This window comes from Myodes glareolus, chromosome 24 (assembly GCF_982192425.1).
Source record: "Myodes glareolus chromosome 24, mMyoGla1.1, whole genome shotgun sequence".
Classification (NCBI taxonomy): Eukaryota; Metazoa; Chordata; class Mammalia; order Rodentia; family Cricetidae; genus Myodes; species Myodes glareolus.
The window spans coordinates 37,598,026-37,613,172 of record NC_142049.1 but is presented as its reverse complement, the minus strand read 5'-3'; the positions used below and the strand labels follow the sequence as shown (position 1 = coordinate 37,613,172).

Below are 15,147 nucleotides of genomic sequence, written 5' to 3'. Positions count from 1 at the left end.
GTTTATAAAACCACTCTCCATCATCAATAAGTAGTTGATTTCCAACAAGTCTCATACTGTCTGGTTTTCTAAATAGGGATGGGTAGATAAGTGAAAAAAATCACTTACAAGAGTTTTTATATGACAAAAAAAGCCTATGCCAACCAAGAAGCCAAATATGAGCCTGTGATAAACTAAAAGGTAATAGATGATAAGAAATGTCTTTCCACTGTTATACCTTAGTGCGCCTCGAGTGGTTTTGGTGACAGTTAGGGTAGTTCATTCAGATGTTACTGCATATTATTTTAGATGACTCAAAATTTTCTTGAAAAAAAAATACAATGCTATACTCATTCCCACAATGGATCTTGTAGAGGAGAGGAAAGAACATGACTCCCTTAGATTCTGTCAGATGCTAAAACGTGAAGTGAGTTATTTCCTTGCAGATACTGGAGTGTTCAAGACTGAGAGAGTGGTGCTAAATGTTTCAACAGAATCTGAGGTTTCAGAAGCAGGGAGCTACTTGCTGCACAAGAGACAGTATCAGGTGACTCAGAACAGTAATACTGGGAATAAAACAATACCTGACTTTGCTAATTTCATCAGCTTTGACTAATTTAATTCTCAAGAGCAGTCTGCCGTGACCAATGCATATTCAGGTTTCAGTTATAACCATGAATAGCTGAGAACTGGAATATAACAAGATTTGAATATTAAGGACCTGCTATGCCAAAAATGTTATAAGTCTCCTTGCCTCTGACTGAAGGTGTATGTGCATTCAAATTGTTCCTGGATATGAACCAATGCGGAGAATGATGTCAATTCCACAAATATTAACAAATCCTGTGGTAACCTTGGAGATATTAATTAGAGTTGCTGACTAATTTCTCCCTCCCTAATAACTATATTGTCTGGCAGAAAAGATGAAAGTAAAATTGGATGACAGGTAAAAAATTGTTTACCTCAGACCAGAAAGCAATTATCAAAAGAGGAAAGCACTGCAAGGTAACTCAGAGGTGATCATATATCCCACTTCTTAGGTCTGTATCCTGCCTGTCTTCCTAAAATCCTTCATTTCTGCCTGCTGATGGCAGATTGTGATTCTGTGCTGCCAGTTGCAGCTTACTGGTAACACATTCAGAAAGGCTGTGTCATAGTTCCTAAACACACAGACTGGGGAATCTGCCACTTGAAATTTTCAGACTCTGAGATGCATGAAGCTATTCCCCAACATAGCAATTATCATAGTTGGTCTTCTAATGGCACATATGATCAGTACATCCATAGTATACGGCAGGTATTAACTCCCCAAAATAAATTTTGATTACAGAAAATGCAGAATCAAAAATGTACCCAGGAATCACAGATATTAAGCCTGAAGCAGAGGTTTCAGAGTCTTGAGCACATCTCCTGCACAGCAAGCAGGTGATTTTTAGCAGGAGTGTGGGATATCTCATTTTTTTTTTTGCTTTTCCTAGGTTTCTATTGCATCTGACTCCTGCTCAACTCTGGGACAGATTTTCTTATCTGGGTTTGTTTTTAGCCAAGTTCCTACTAATCCAGCTAAAAGCTGGACTTTAGCAAGGAGCCTGGCTGGTAAAATCCTTCAGTACAGACATTTTTATGCCATCTAGGACCAATAAGGAGAGAGATCTCAAACCAAGGATTGGAAAGCACAGGACTGCATTTACCTTGATGAGTTCATCCAGAGTTGATGATTCGTCTGTGTACTCCTCCTCTCTGTGCGTTGTAAAAAGAAGCAGAAATATTTAGTATATATAAAATACTTTCTTAATATTAATTTACAAGTGTTTATTTTTAAAAATCCATGAAATTCCAAATACTAAAATTCATCTCCAAATTTCATAATCACTGTTAAATGTTAAGTATATTTTTCTATCTTTACTAGAAAAGGAAGTTGTATGTTCATCAATTATAAACCATCTATGGGTACATGATTGCACAGCTCTCTAGGCCTGGATGTAGGGAGGAGGGCCTTGGACTTCCTACAGGGCAGGGTTCCCTGCCCTATCTCAAGCAGAGTGGGAAAGGGAGGAGGGGGTGTGGGGGAGCAGGAGGGGATTGGGAAGAGAGAAAGAAGTGTAAATAATTGAATGGAAATTTAAAAAAAAAAGAAAACAAAATAAGAGGCTGTATGGTTCTATGTTCTGATGTTTCAGGTCTTTAAACTTACTTGAAATCTTCAGACATTTATATTGTAAAGATGGCAGAAATATGTTAACAGATTCAAATGGACACTGTTGATTCCAAATTACCAATGTTTTCCAGTCTCAACACTACTAGCAGACATACACATGTAGAGTCTGAGATGGAAGATACAAGATAAAATCTGCACTTGTTCAAAGCATACAACAACAAGACACACAATAACAAAGAAAGCTATTGTGTTAATTATGTTCAAGGCTTAGTAGATAATACCTCGCTGTTATGATCAATAAACACTTGATTTCCAAAAGAAGCTCATGCTCTCTAATTTTCTAATTAAGAATGGACATAAAATGTGAGAAAGTATCATGTACAAGAGCAGTCAGATTTAAAAACACAAAGACTATGTCAACCAAACAATTTTGAGACTGTGAGAACGTAAAAAAGCAATAATATGATAAGAAGTATGTTTCCTCTTCTATACTTTGTTCTAACTTCAGAGTCTTTGGTGACAGATACAGAAGTGTTTTCATATGTTACTGCATAATATTTTCAATTAGTGTACATTTTTATGCAGACAAAAAACCTTGCAATGTCATATCCATTTTTACAATGGAACTCAGAGATAAGAGGAAAGGGCATGACTCCCCTAGACTTTGTCAGACACTAAAACCTGAAGTGAATTATTTCTTTGTAGATACTGTAGTGTTTCAAGTCTGAGACACTGGTGCCGTAAGATAAAAGAGGAGAGATTTGAGAAGCAGGGATGGATATGATGCACAGACCATAGCAGATGACTCAGAAGGGCAATACTGGGACTATACCAGTACCTCACTTTGCTAATTTTATGGGCTTTGGCTCATTTAGTTGTCAAGAGCAGTGTGCAGTGTCTAAACAAATGTACATTCAGATTTCAGTTACAGACATTTGTATCATATAACCAGAGCCTGATTAGGAAGGACCAGCTCTCCTTCCCTGTTACTGAAGGAGTGTGTGCAGCCATATTTTCCCTGGAACAATGAGGAGCATGATCTCAACTCCACCAATAGGAACAAAGCCTGTGGTAACCATGGAGATCTGCATCAGAGCTGCTGACTCATTTCTCCGTCCCATCTCAATGTTTGCTCCAGCAGAAAAAAATGAAAGTGAAAGTGGATGACAGGAAAAAATGTAGTTTACCTAGGACCAGAATTAAAAGGGGAAATCATTGTGAGTTAACTAGGAGGTGATCACAAATCCCAAAGGTCTGTATCCTGCCTATCTACCTGAAATTTTCCATTTCTCCATGCAAAAGGCTGATTGTGATTCTGTGCTGCCGATTGCAGCTTACAGGTATCACATTCAGAAATGCCATGTCAGAGTCCCTAAACACACTGATTGCGGAATCAGACACTTCAAATTTTCAGATTCCCAGGTGCCTGAGACTATTTGCTGACATAGCAATTAATTTAGTGGGGCCACCAATGGCACATAAGATCTGTAGTCCTGGTTGTTGTCAGGTATATACTTGCTAAGAAAATCTTCATTTCAGAAAAGGAAGAATCAAAGACTCACCCAGGAATCACAGATTTTACAGCTGAAGCAGTGACTTCAGAGATCTGAGTACATTTCCTGCACTTCAAACAGGAACAGCTGACTCTACGCAGGAGCATAGGGGTTCTCACGAATTCCTTGCTTTTCCTATTGCTTCTGTATCCTGCAGGTCTCTGGGACACATTTTCTTTTCTGAGGATGTTTACAGGGAGGCTTTGACTAAAGTCCAGCTTTTAGCAGGACTTTAGTCAAAGCCCCACTGGCAAAATCTTTCAGATCAGACCTTTTTATGCCATCAAGGAACCAATGAGGAGAGAGATCTCAAACCAAGGACCGGAAAACACAGGGCTGCATGTAACATGGTGATCTCATCCAGAGCTGATGAGTCATCTGTCTCCCTCTTCCCTGTGTGCTGTGAAAAGAAGCCGAGCAATTGATAGTGGAACACAGGATAAAACGTAATTTACCTGCGTTTTGCCTTCAGTTAACAGCCGACAAAACTGGCTAAGTATGACAGGTTGTCTTAATAAATTTGTAGCAGCTTTTGTCTCGAATTTACCTATATATATATATATATATATATATATATATATATATATATATATATATATATATATGAAAGCCTCCATTCTACTTTGATTTGTGAATCTGTGCTGACAAGTACCTACTGCTTCTGATTCTTTGTGATCTGGTTTTGTCTGTTTTTATGTGTGTTATTATGCAGTCAAATTATAATTGAATATGTTACATATAAAATGATATGTATTATTTAAAAGAACTGTGACCTTTCTGAGCATTGGTGAGGTTCATCAGGGTTCTGATTTCATTGTAACAAAGTTGATGTTTATTAGCTTAATTAGGCTAAAGCTGCCCCATTTCTTGGACAAAATCAACTTTCTACTAAGGGTAAAAATGTAACTAAAATTGCTCCTTTGTATACATGTCCTTTTAAAATTTATAATCCTATTTCTTTGTTACCCAGTTAAGGTTTCATTAACAGAACAAGGCTGAAGGTATTTTTGTTGGTTGAACAAACCATTTGTTTTGTTTGTTCAAGAAACTATCCATACATCTTTGAACATGGAAGCACATTCCTCAATCTACAGATTCACTAATTTCAAAGTCTTCACAACCTCATTGCAATTTGCAAAAACTCTCCATTTCTTCAAATATCTGAGGTTTGTTAGACCTAGACACGCCAGTAAAGGGGCCAGCATGATGGAATCTGGCATCTTGTTAGAGATCACATGCCCACTGTCTATCAAAAGTGCATAAGAAATGTCATACATTACATAAGCTTCTTCACCCTAAGGTTTAACATAAAGCATTTCATCATCACAAATTATATTTGTTTTATTATTATTTTTTATTAATTTATAAAAGTTTCCACTTCTGCCCCTCCTCCCAATACCCTCCCACTCACCCCACTCCCTCTCCTCCTACCTATCCAGCCCCAAGAACAGTCAGGGTTTCCTGCCCCGTGGGAAGTTCAAGTTCCCCCGCCTTCCCTCCAGGTCTAGGAAGGTGAGCATCAAAACAGACTAGGATTCCAAAGATCCAGTACATGCAGAGGAAACAAGTCCCAGTGCCATTATCAATGGCTTCTCAGACAGTCCCCGTGCCAGCCACATTCAGAGAATCCAGCCACAATCAGAGAATTCGGTTTGATCACATGCTCATTCAGTCCCAGTCCAGCTGGCTAGGTGAACTCTCATTAGATCACTCCCCTTGTATCAGTGGGTGAACGCACTCCTCATGGTCCTGCCTTTCTTGTTCATGTTCTCCCTCCTTCTGCTCCTCATTTGGACCTTGGGGGCTCAGTCCAGTGCTCCAATGTGGATCTCTGTCTCAAAATCCATCCATCATCGGGTGAAGGTTCCCTCTGCTCCTGACTTCCTTGATCACGTTATATCTCCTTCTGCTTCTCATTTGGACCTAGGGAGTTAAGTCAAGTGTTCCAATGTGTGTCTCTGTCTCTATCTCCATCCATCGCTAGATGAAAGTTCTATGGTGATATGCAAAATATTCATCAGTATGGTTATGGGCCAAGGCCAGTTAAGGCACGCTATCCTCTGCTGTCCAGGGAACAATCTGGCGATCTCTCCTTGGACCTGGGAAACCCTTTAGAATCAAGACTCTTGTAAACCCTAAAATGCCTCCCTTAGTTGAGATATATACTTCCCTGCTCCCATATCCATCCTTCCTCCCTCCCCCCCATCCCAATCCCCCAAGCTTTCCCCAATCATCCCCTACTCCCTTCTCTCTAACTCTCTCCCCTTCCATCCATTCCCGCCCCCGTGCACCCATGGTTGCCTGGCACTCTTGTCTACTTCCAATCTCCAGGAAGATAACTACATAACTTTATTCAGGTTTACCTTCTTATTTAGCTTCTCTCAGATCACGAATAATAGGCTCAAACTTTAATTATGGCTAGAATCCACTTATGAGTGAGTACATACCATATTCCTATTTTTGGGTCTGGGTTACCTCACTCAGTAAAGCGTTTTCTATTTCCATCCATTTGCATGCAAAATTCAAGATGTCATTGTTTTTTACCGCTGAGTAAAACTCTAATGTGTATATGTTCCACAACTTTTTAAACCATTTTTCTATTGAGAGGCACCTAGGTTGTTTCCAGGTTCTGGCTATTACAAATAATGCAGCTATGAACATAGTTGAACAAACACTTTTGTAGTATGATACAGCATCTCTTGGGTATATTCCCACGAATGGAATTGCTGGGTCCTGAGGGAGGTTGACTCCCAGTTTTCTGAGAAACCGTCACACTGATTTCCACAGAGGCTGCACAAGTTTGCATTCCCACCAACAATGGATGAGTGTTCCCCTCACTCCACATCCTCTCCAGCATAGAGACTATCATTGGTGTTTTTGAGTTTAGCTATTCTGACAGGTGGAAAAACAATATCTCATAGTTGATTTGATTTGCATTTCCCTGATCCCTAAGGATGTTGAGCATGACCTTAAGTGTCTTTTGGCCATTCGAAGTTCTTCTGTTGAGAATTCTCTGTTCAGATCAGTACCCCATTTTTTAATTGGGTTAATTGGAGTTTTAGTGTCTTGTTTCTTGAGTTCTTTGTATATTTTGGAGATCAGACCTTTGTCTGATGAAGGGTTGGTGAAGATCTTCTACCAGTCGGAAGGTAGCCTTTTTGTCTTACTGACAGTGTCCTTTGCTTTACAGAAGCTTCTCAGTTTCAGGAGGTCCCAATTATTCATTGATTCTCTTATTGTCTGTGCTACTGGGGTTCTACCTAGGAAGTGGTCTCCTGTGCCTATGTCTTGTAGACTACTTCCCACTTTTTCTTCTATCTGGTTCAAAGTGTCCAGATTAATGTTGAGGACTTTAATCCATTTGGACTTGATTTTTGTGCATGGTGATAGATATGGATCTACTTTCATTCTTCTACAAGTTGACATCCAGTTATGCCAGCACCATTTGTTAAAGATGCTTCCCTTCTTCCATTGTATACCTTTATCTCCCTTGTCGAAAATCAAGTGTTCATATGTTTGTGGGTTAATATCTAGGTCCTCTATTCAATTCCATAGGTCGTCTTCTCTGTTGTTATGCCAATATCAAGCTGTTTTCAATACTGTAGCTCTGTAATAGAGTTTGAAGTCAGGGATGATTATACCTCCAGAAGGTCCTTTATCATATAAGATTGTTTTGGCTATCGTGGGTTTTTTTTTTCCATAAAACGTTGATTATTATTCTCTCAAGGTCTGTGAAGAAGTTTGATGGGATTTTGATGGGGATTGCATTGAATCTATAAATTGCTTTCAGTAGAATTGCCATTTTAACTATGTTGATCCTCTCAATCCAAGAGCAAAAGATTTGTGTCTTTGTTTTGAAGTCCTTGATTTTAAAATAATTAAATAGCTACAAAACTTAGAAAAAATGGGGAAACACAAAAATAACTTTGTATGGAATATACAAGATTTGAATTATAACCAAAGTATATATAAAATATTTTGACAAATGAAGGCTTCCTGAGAAAGCAACAGTATATGTAACGCTCATGGTAAGCATGTTGGTAAATATTCTCTAGAGTCTTAAACATTAGCTATATCTGTCATAAAAACATCACTTTACAGCAATTTTGCTCAATTCCACATTTGCTCAAAGAGCCAAAAATTTGCAGTGTTTCTTCTAATTATACCTGATTAATACTAACTACTTACCAATATTCTTGGACTCATAAAATATTGCATGCAATGAGGAGATTCAATTTAGTACCCCAAAGAAGAATAAATCTTCTTTACTGACAGTGTATTCTTAGAAGATCTGTTGGTAGAAGCTGCTAGTTTGTAACTCAACTTCCCTAAGTTGAAATAACCACGAAGATACTATATTATTTGAGGTAATGTTTGGCCAATAGCTTAAGAATATTGCGAGCTAGCTCTTATATTCTAAACTAAGCGATCTCCACTAATCTGTGCAATTTCATGGCCTACTAGCAAATTTTGGCAGGCTCCAGCAAAGGCATCTGTCTCTGGCGGCAGCTTCATGGCTTCTACCTGACTCCAACTACTCTCTCTATATATCTCTTTTAGCCTGTCTTTACTCTGTTAAGACATTGGTTGAGATCAGCTTCCTTATTAACAAATTGCAATAGAAGATATTCACAGCATACATCACCTCCTAAATCACATTCCCTTTTCTGTCTAAATAAAACATAGTTACCTTTAACATAGTAAAATTCCATATAAGAAAATAGCTATCTACCAAGAATTACAGGCCAATCTCACTCATGAACATCGATGCAAAAATTCTCAATAAAATACTGGCAAACCGAATCCAAGAACACACCAAAGAAATTATACATTATGGTCAAGTAGGCTTCATCCTACAGATGCAGAGCTGGTTCAACATACACAAATCTATCAATGTAATCCATCCTATAATAACTGAAAGAATAAAACCATATGATCATTTCATTAGATGCTGAAAAAGCATTTAACAAAATTCAACACCCCTTTATGATAAAGGTCTTGGAGAGAATAGGGATACAAGGTTCATACCTAAATATTATAAAAGTTATATACAGCAAGCAGACAGCTAACATCAAATTAAATGGAGAGAAATTCAAAGCCATTCCAATAAAATCAGGAACATGACAAGGCTGTTCACTCTCTCCATACCCCTTCAAAATAGTGCTTGAAGTTCCAGCAACATTTAGGAGTCTCCCATATAACCCAACTATTAGTGTTAACAGAAACAGAATCTTCATCTGCAGCTTCTCCGGAGGAATATAATTTCTAACTGTGTCCTCCAAGTGTTTATCTGTTGTTGGGGGCAGCCACTTGTTCGTCCCGACTGCCTAGAACCAAAGCAATCACACAGAAACTATATTAATTAAATCACTGCTTGACCCATTAGCTCTAACTTCTTTTTGGCCAATTCTTCTGTCTTAATTTAAGCCATCTCCATTTGTCTGTGTTTGTCCACGTGTCTGTTCCTCAATGACAAGACAAGATTCTAAATGGCATTTAAGTTCTCCCCTATCAACAGGCCAAGGCAGTTTCTTTATTCATTAATGATAATCACAGAACACAAAGGAAACTCCCACATCATTTATCCTGATAGGACAAACACAAAACATTGGCTCTAACTTCCAGGAAAAAAAAAATAAGGTTAAGGTGTTAAAGTGCAAATTTTAGAAATCTTGAAAGATAATTAAAATTAAATGAAAGCAAAGAAACAACCAAAAATTCTTAGCATAATGACATCCTATATTGAAAGTTCAAAAAGAGATGGAAAGCTCTCTAAAATGAACACAATTAGCAGAAAAGCCACTGATAAATTTTGGAGGCTAGGAAAGAAAGGATCATGTTACGGTGTAGTAATATTGATAGGCCTTTGAGTTAGAAAAGGTCAATGCTAAATTGGTTATATAAAATCACAAGAGTGCATATTTAGTTTGGAATATTAATGTATAACAATTTTATTATGTAGTACAATATATTTTGACAATTTGTATATATATTGTTTTAAAGGAGGAAGCAGAAATGAGCATGAAATAACATAAGTATAGTATTCACGTATGAAATTCTAAACAATGATAAGAATGTGTACACATACACACATATGTATGTATAAATATAACTATGCATAGTCAATATCATACATGTACACATACATAAACTTATATAAATATTTGAAAGTAATTCAGTCACTTCATAGTGTATTAGAGAGATACTGTAAAACTGAATTCCTTATAATATGAAGGAATATCAACTTTTTCTCACTCAGGTCCAAGTTGTGTGTTATTTCATTTGTTTATTAGCCAAAGTCATGGCTAAAAGTGCAAAACTGAAGCTTAGCAGACCATTTAAAATATATGCTTACATCTGTCAATAGAGTAGAAAGAAGCTGTTTTCGAAGTTCTTACATAATTTCATCATCAAAGAATGGGAATCCATAAGCTATTATTTTAAATTTAAATGGGATTGACTAGTTGTTTTATAAGTGCAGGTTAATCCTCAAATTAGCATGACCAAAATTTTTTGATCATATTGGCTACATGCCTAAAAAGAGAGAAAACTGAGAAGTCTTCAGATATACTTTTGTCACAGTTGCCAAAAAAATCAGGGGAGAAATCAAAGAGATACTGTTATTAAGAATATTTGATGGAACACATAACACACACTGCCTTAGTGACTCGGAATCTAAGGATACAATGATGACAAACTTATACAAAAATAATTTCTTTTATTCTTCCAGAATCAAAGAGAAAAAAGTGTCCTAATAAAATATTGGTATACTCATATCTGAGAATCACTTGACCCACTTCAGAGATGTTCCTTTTGCACTAGCTATAATACAACAAAATGTTGTGCAGGGAATGTCTTTCTATAGAAAATAAAAGGCTCTGTGGTACTATGTTCTGATGTTTCATCCCTTGAAATACTACTTAAAGGCTCATATGTTTATATTGGAAAGATGGCAGAAATAATGCAACAGATTCAAATGGAGGCTGTAGATTCCAAAGTACCAATGATTTCCACTCTCGCCATTACTAGCAGAGAGAGGACTTCAGAATCTGAAATAGAAGATACAAGATAGGATATGCACTTGTTCAAAGCATACAAAAAAAACACAAAATAAGAAAGAAATCTGGTCTGTTAATTATTTTCAAGGGTACTATTTAACACATCACTGCCATTATCAATAAATAGTTGATTTACAAAAAGGTTCATGCTGTCTGATTTCCTTATTAGGAATGGGCATATTTTTGAGAATGAATCATGTACAAGAGTTTTAAATGCAAAAACACAAATACCATGCCAAGCAAGGCATCAAAATTGAGCCTGCAAGAACCTAAAAGGCAATAGGATAAGGAGTATGTTTCCTCTTCTATACCTTATTTTACCATGAGAGTTTTTGGTGACAGGTAGGCTAGTGCTTTCAGATGCTACTGAACAATAATTTCAATCACTCTCAGTTTTCATGAAATAAAAACTACAATGTCATACCCATTCCCGCAATGGGACTCAGTTAAAAGAGGAAAGGGAATGACTCCCCTTGACTCTGTCAGATGCTAAAACCTGAAGTGAATTAATTCTTTGCAGATACTGCAGTGTTTTAAGACTGAGACAGTGGTGCCACAAGTTTAAAGAGATGCAGAGGTTTCAGAAGCAGGGATCGACGTGCTTCACAGGAGACAGCAACAGGTGACTCAGAACTGTAATACTGGGAATAAACCAGTACCTGAATTTGCTAATTTCCCTGGGCTTTTTCTCACATAGATGTCAAGAGCAGACTGCCTTGTTTGGGCCAATGTACAATTAGGTTTTGATTATAAACATGAGCAGCAGAGAGCTGACATATAGCCAGAGCCTGAATAGTAAAGATCAGCTATGCTGAAAATGGAATAAGCTCTCCTTGCCTCTGAATGAAGCAGTGTGTGCATTCAACTTTTTCCTGAAATAGGAACAAATGAGGAGAATGATCTCAATTCCACCAATAGGAGCAAAGCCTGTGGTTACCTTGGAGATCTGCATCAGAGCTGCTGACTCATTTCTCCCTCCCATCTCAATATTTGCTCCGGCAGAAAAAATGAAAATGAAAGTGGATGACAGGAAAAAATGTAGTTTACCTAGGAGCAGAATTCAATTATCAAAGGGAATATCATTGTGAGGTAACTAGGAGGTGATCACATATCCCACTTCTTAGGGCTCTATCCTGCTATCTACCTGAAATTTTCCATTTCCCCCTACTGATTGCTGATTGCTGATTATGATACTGTGCTACTGATTGCAGCTTACTGGTATCAGTTTCAGAAATGCCATGTCAGAGTCGCTAAACACACTGATTGAGGAAACCGACGCTTGAAATTTTCAGATTCCCGGGTGCCAGGGGCTATTTGACGACATAGCAATTAATTTAGTGGCGTTCCTAGTGGCGCAAAATGTCAGTAAGTCCCCATTGTTGTCAGGTATAGACTTGCTAAGAAAAACTTCATTTCAGAAAATGCAGCATACAAGACTAACCTACGAATCACAGAATTTACCGATGAAACAGTGGCTTCAGAGACTTGAGCACATTTCGTACACCGCAAACAGGAACAGGTGACCCTTAGGAAGAGCGTGGGTAATCTCGTAGATTCCTTGCTTTTCCTATTGCTTCTGTCTCCTGCAGGTCTCTGGGACACATTTTTTTTTTTATCTGAGGTTGTTTACAGGGAGGCTTTGACTAAAGTCCAGCTTTAGCAGGACTTTAGTCAAAGCCCCACTGGCAAAATCCCTCAGTGCAGACCTTTTTATGCCATCTAGGAACCAATAAGAAGAGAGATCTCAAACCGAGGACCTGAAAGCACAGGACTGCATTATACATGGTGATCTCATCCAGAGCTGATGAGTCACTTGTGACTCCCTCCTCCCTGTGTGCTGTGAAAAGAAGCAGAGCAAATGACAGTGGAACACAGGATATAATGTAAATTACCCTGGATTTTTGCTTCTAATTAACAGCCGACAAAACTGACAATGTATGACAGGCTGTCTGAGAGAGATTGCAGATGCTTTTGTCTCTAATCTACCTATATACATGGAAGCCTCCATTCCTGTCTGGAGATTTCTAATTGTGATTCTGTGAAGCCAAGTGTATCTGGATTCTGATTCTTTGTGATCCGGTTTTGTCTGCTTTTATGTGTGGTTTTTATGCAGTCGAATTATAATTAAATATGTTACATATAATACAATGATATGTGTTATATAAAAATATAATATATAATTACCATTTCAATATAGTTGAATTATAATACATAATATATTGTTTATTAGAGTGTTGTGCAAGGAAACAGGTAGATTGTAGAAAGAAATTTAGACATGCAATCTTCTTCCAAATAGACCCCACTTAACATAGTAGCTCATAGAGTCTTAATGATCAAGAAATGAATTCAATTTATCAATTTCAGAAAAAAATGTAAATATATTTCTATTGTAAACATTTGTGTTTGCCTGTTTTAAGACTTTATATGTGTTTGCACATTTACCTTTGCAAAAAGTAGCCTTCATAGTATTGTTTCTTACATAAAATCAATAAATAAAAGTATCTTCTAAATAATAATTTTAAGTAGTTATTTCAATAATCAACTCGATTCCATATTCTAGAATTTCTCTTCAAATTTCATAATCACTATTAAATCTGAAGTATTTTTCTATCTTTAATAAAAATAGAATTCATTTAAGGAAGTTGTATGTCTGTCAATTTGAAGCTATCTAATGGTGCATGACTGAACTTCACGGCAATCTATCACGAAAATAATTGCAGCTTTCCTTCTCAATTAGTTCAGTACAGCAAATAGCCAGTCTAAAAAGGGTTTGGCTTCATTTATTCTGACACTAGGCATACTGTGATTTTTGAGCACTGGATATATTCAAGTATTGTGCATTTATTTCCAGTTTTGAAAATGTATTAGTGCAAATATGCTTACGTATTAATCAAATACTGGTTAATACAGATAATTATTAAAATAGCAGATTTGTGTTACATTTTCTTCTTCTAATGAAATGTACCATTCTAGCCTAGTTGGCCATGAATACTCAGAAAACTTCTTGTTACCACACTTCTCTATTGTCCTGGAATTGTACAATACCAGCATGCCTGCTTTAGAAAACAAGTATTCTAAAAATGTCTTTTAGGTTTACAAACTTCCTAATGGACACATTGCTGACTGAGATTGATAACTGACTGTCTCAGATTTCAATCTAAATAATAATAATAATAATAATATAATGACTGTAACTCATAGACTACATTTTTAAACACTCTAAATATTCTTGTATTCTACTTACTCACCAAATATTATATGGTTCTCTGTAAACACCAATGTTAAATTATCTTTTATGCATAGTAGATAATAATGTCAAGAAGTAGACAAAAGACTGGGTTCTTCCTCAGTCATTCTCATTCATATAATGTAATAAGAGCAGCATGGGGAAAAATCCATGCCCATTGACCAAAAATGGATAAAAATATGTGGATACATTTACACAATGGAGTACTTCTCAGCTGTATAAAACAATGACATCTTGTAATTTGCAGGCAAATGGATGAAACTAGAAAACTCCATCCTGATTGTGGTAACCCAGATGAGAATGATGATGTTAGTATATACCCAATCATAAGTGAACACCAACTATGAAGAAAATAATAGGGAACCTATAGTTCATGACCACAGACAAGCTAAGTAACTAGAGGAACATTAAGAGACCGAATCATTGATTCCCCCGGGCAAAGGACAAAGACAAGATCTCCTGAGAAACTGAGAAATTATGGGTACAGGAGGAGGGAAGGCAGAAGAAGGTGGAGAGAAAAAAAGAGGTGAGGAGAATTTGAAAGAATGGAATTTCTGAGATGGAGATAGACAAAGACAGAGAGAAAGAAAATAGATATCTTGATTGAGGGAGCCATTAGGGTACTAGTAAAAACCTTTTATTTGAGAAAGTCCCAGGAATTCACAAGAATGACCCCAGGTAAGACCCTAAGCAATAGCAGAGAGGGTGCATGTACAGCCCTTGACATGTAGTCAGTTTTAAGACTATTTTAAATGTTATCACAGAACCTACATCTAGCAACTGATGGAAGCAGATGTAGGGATCCACAGTTAAATACAGGACTGAGCTCCCAAAGTCCAGTTGAAGAATGCAAGGAGTGAGAATACATGCAAAGAGATCAAGGCCATGATCAGAATACCGCTGAAACAGCTTATCTGAGCTAATGATAGCCTAACACCTCTGGCCTGACAGTGAGGGAACCAGCATAGTACCAAACTAAGAACTCTGAATGTGGGGGAGACTTTTATGGCTGGGAAAGACTGTGGGGCTAATGTCAGTGGGACCATGATTTATCCATCCTGCTTGCTCTGTCTTTAGGGGGCCATTCTCTAAATGGCTACCTAGCTCAGCCTAGATATAGTGTGGACAAAATAAAAATAAAATTAAAAAATG

The 15,147-nt window shown here is 37.2% G+C and overlaps 1 long non-coding RNA gene across 2 annotated transcripts in view; it reads right to left on the bottom strand.

Moving 5' to 3' along the window:
* The window catches only part of LOC146889938 (uncharacterized), a 90,126-nt gene that overhangs the window by 58,897 nt on the left and 16,082 nt on the right, over window positions 1-15,147 (bottom strand). For both annotated transcript variants that reach the window (XR_015736284.1, XR_015736285.1), the window contains exon 2: window positions 1,671-1,719. This is a non-coding gene — a long non-coding RNA (uncharacterized LOC146889938). The remainder of the gene's footprint in view (window positions 1-1,670; window positions 1,720-15,147) is intronic.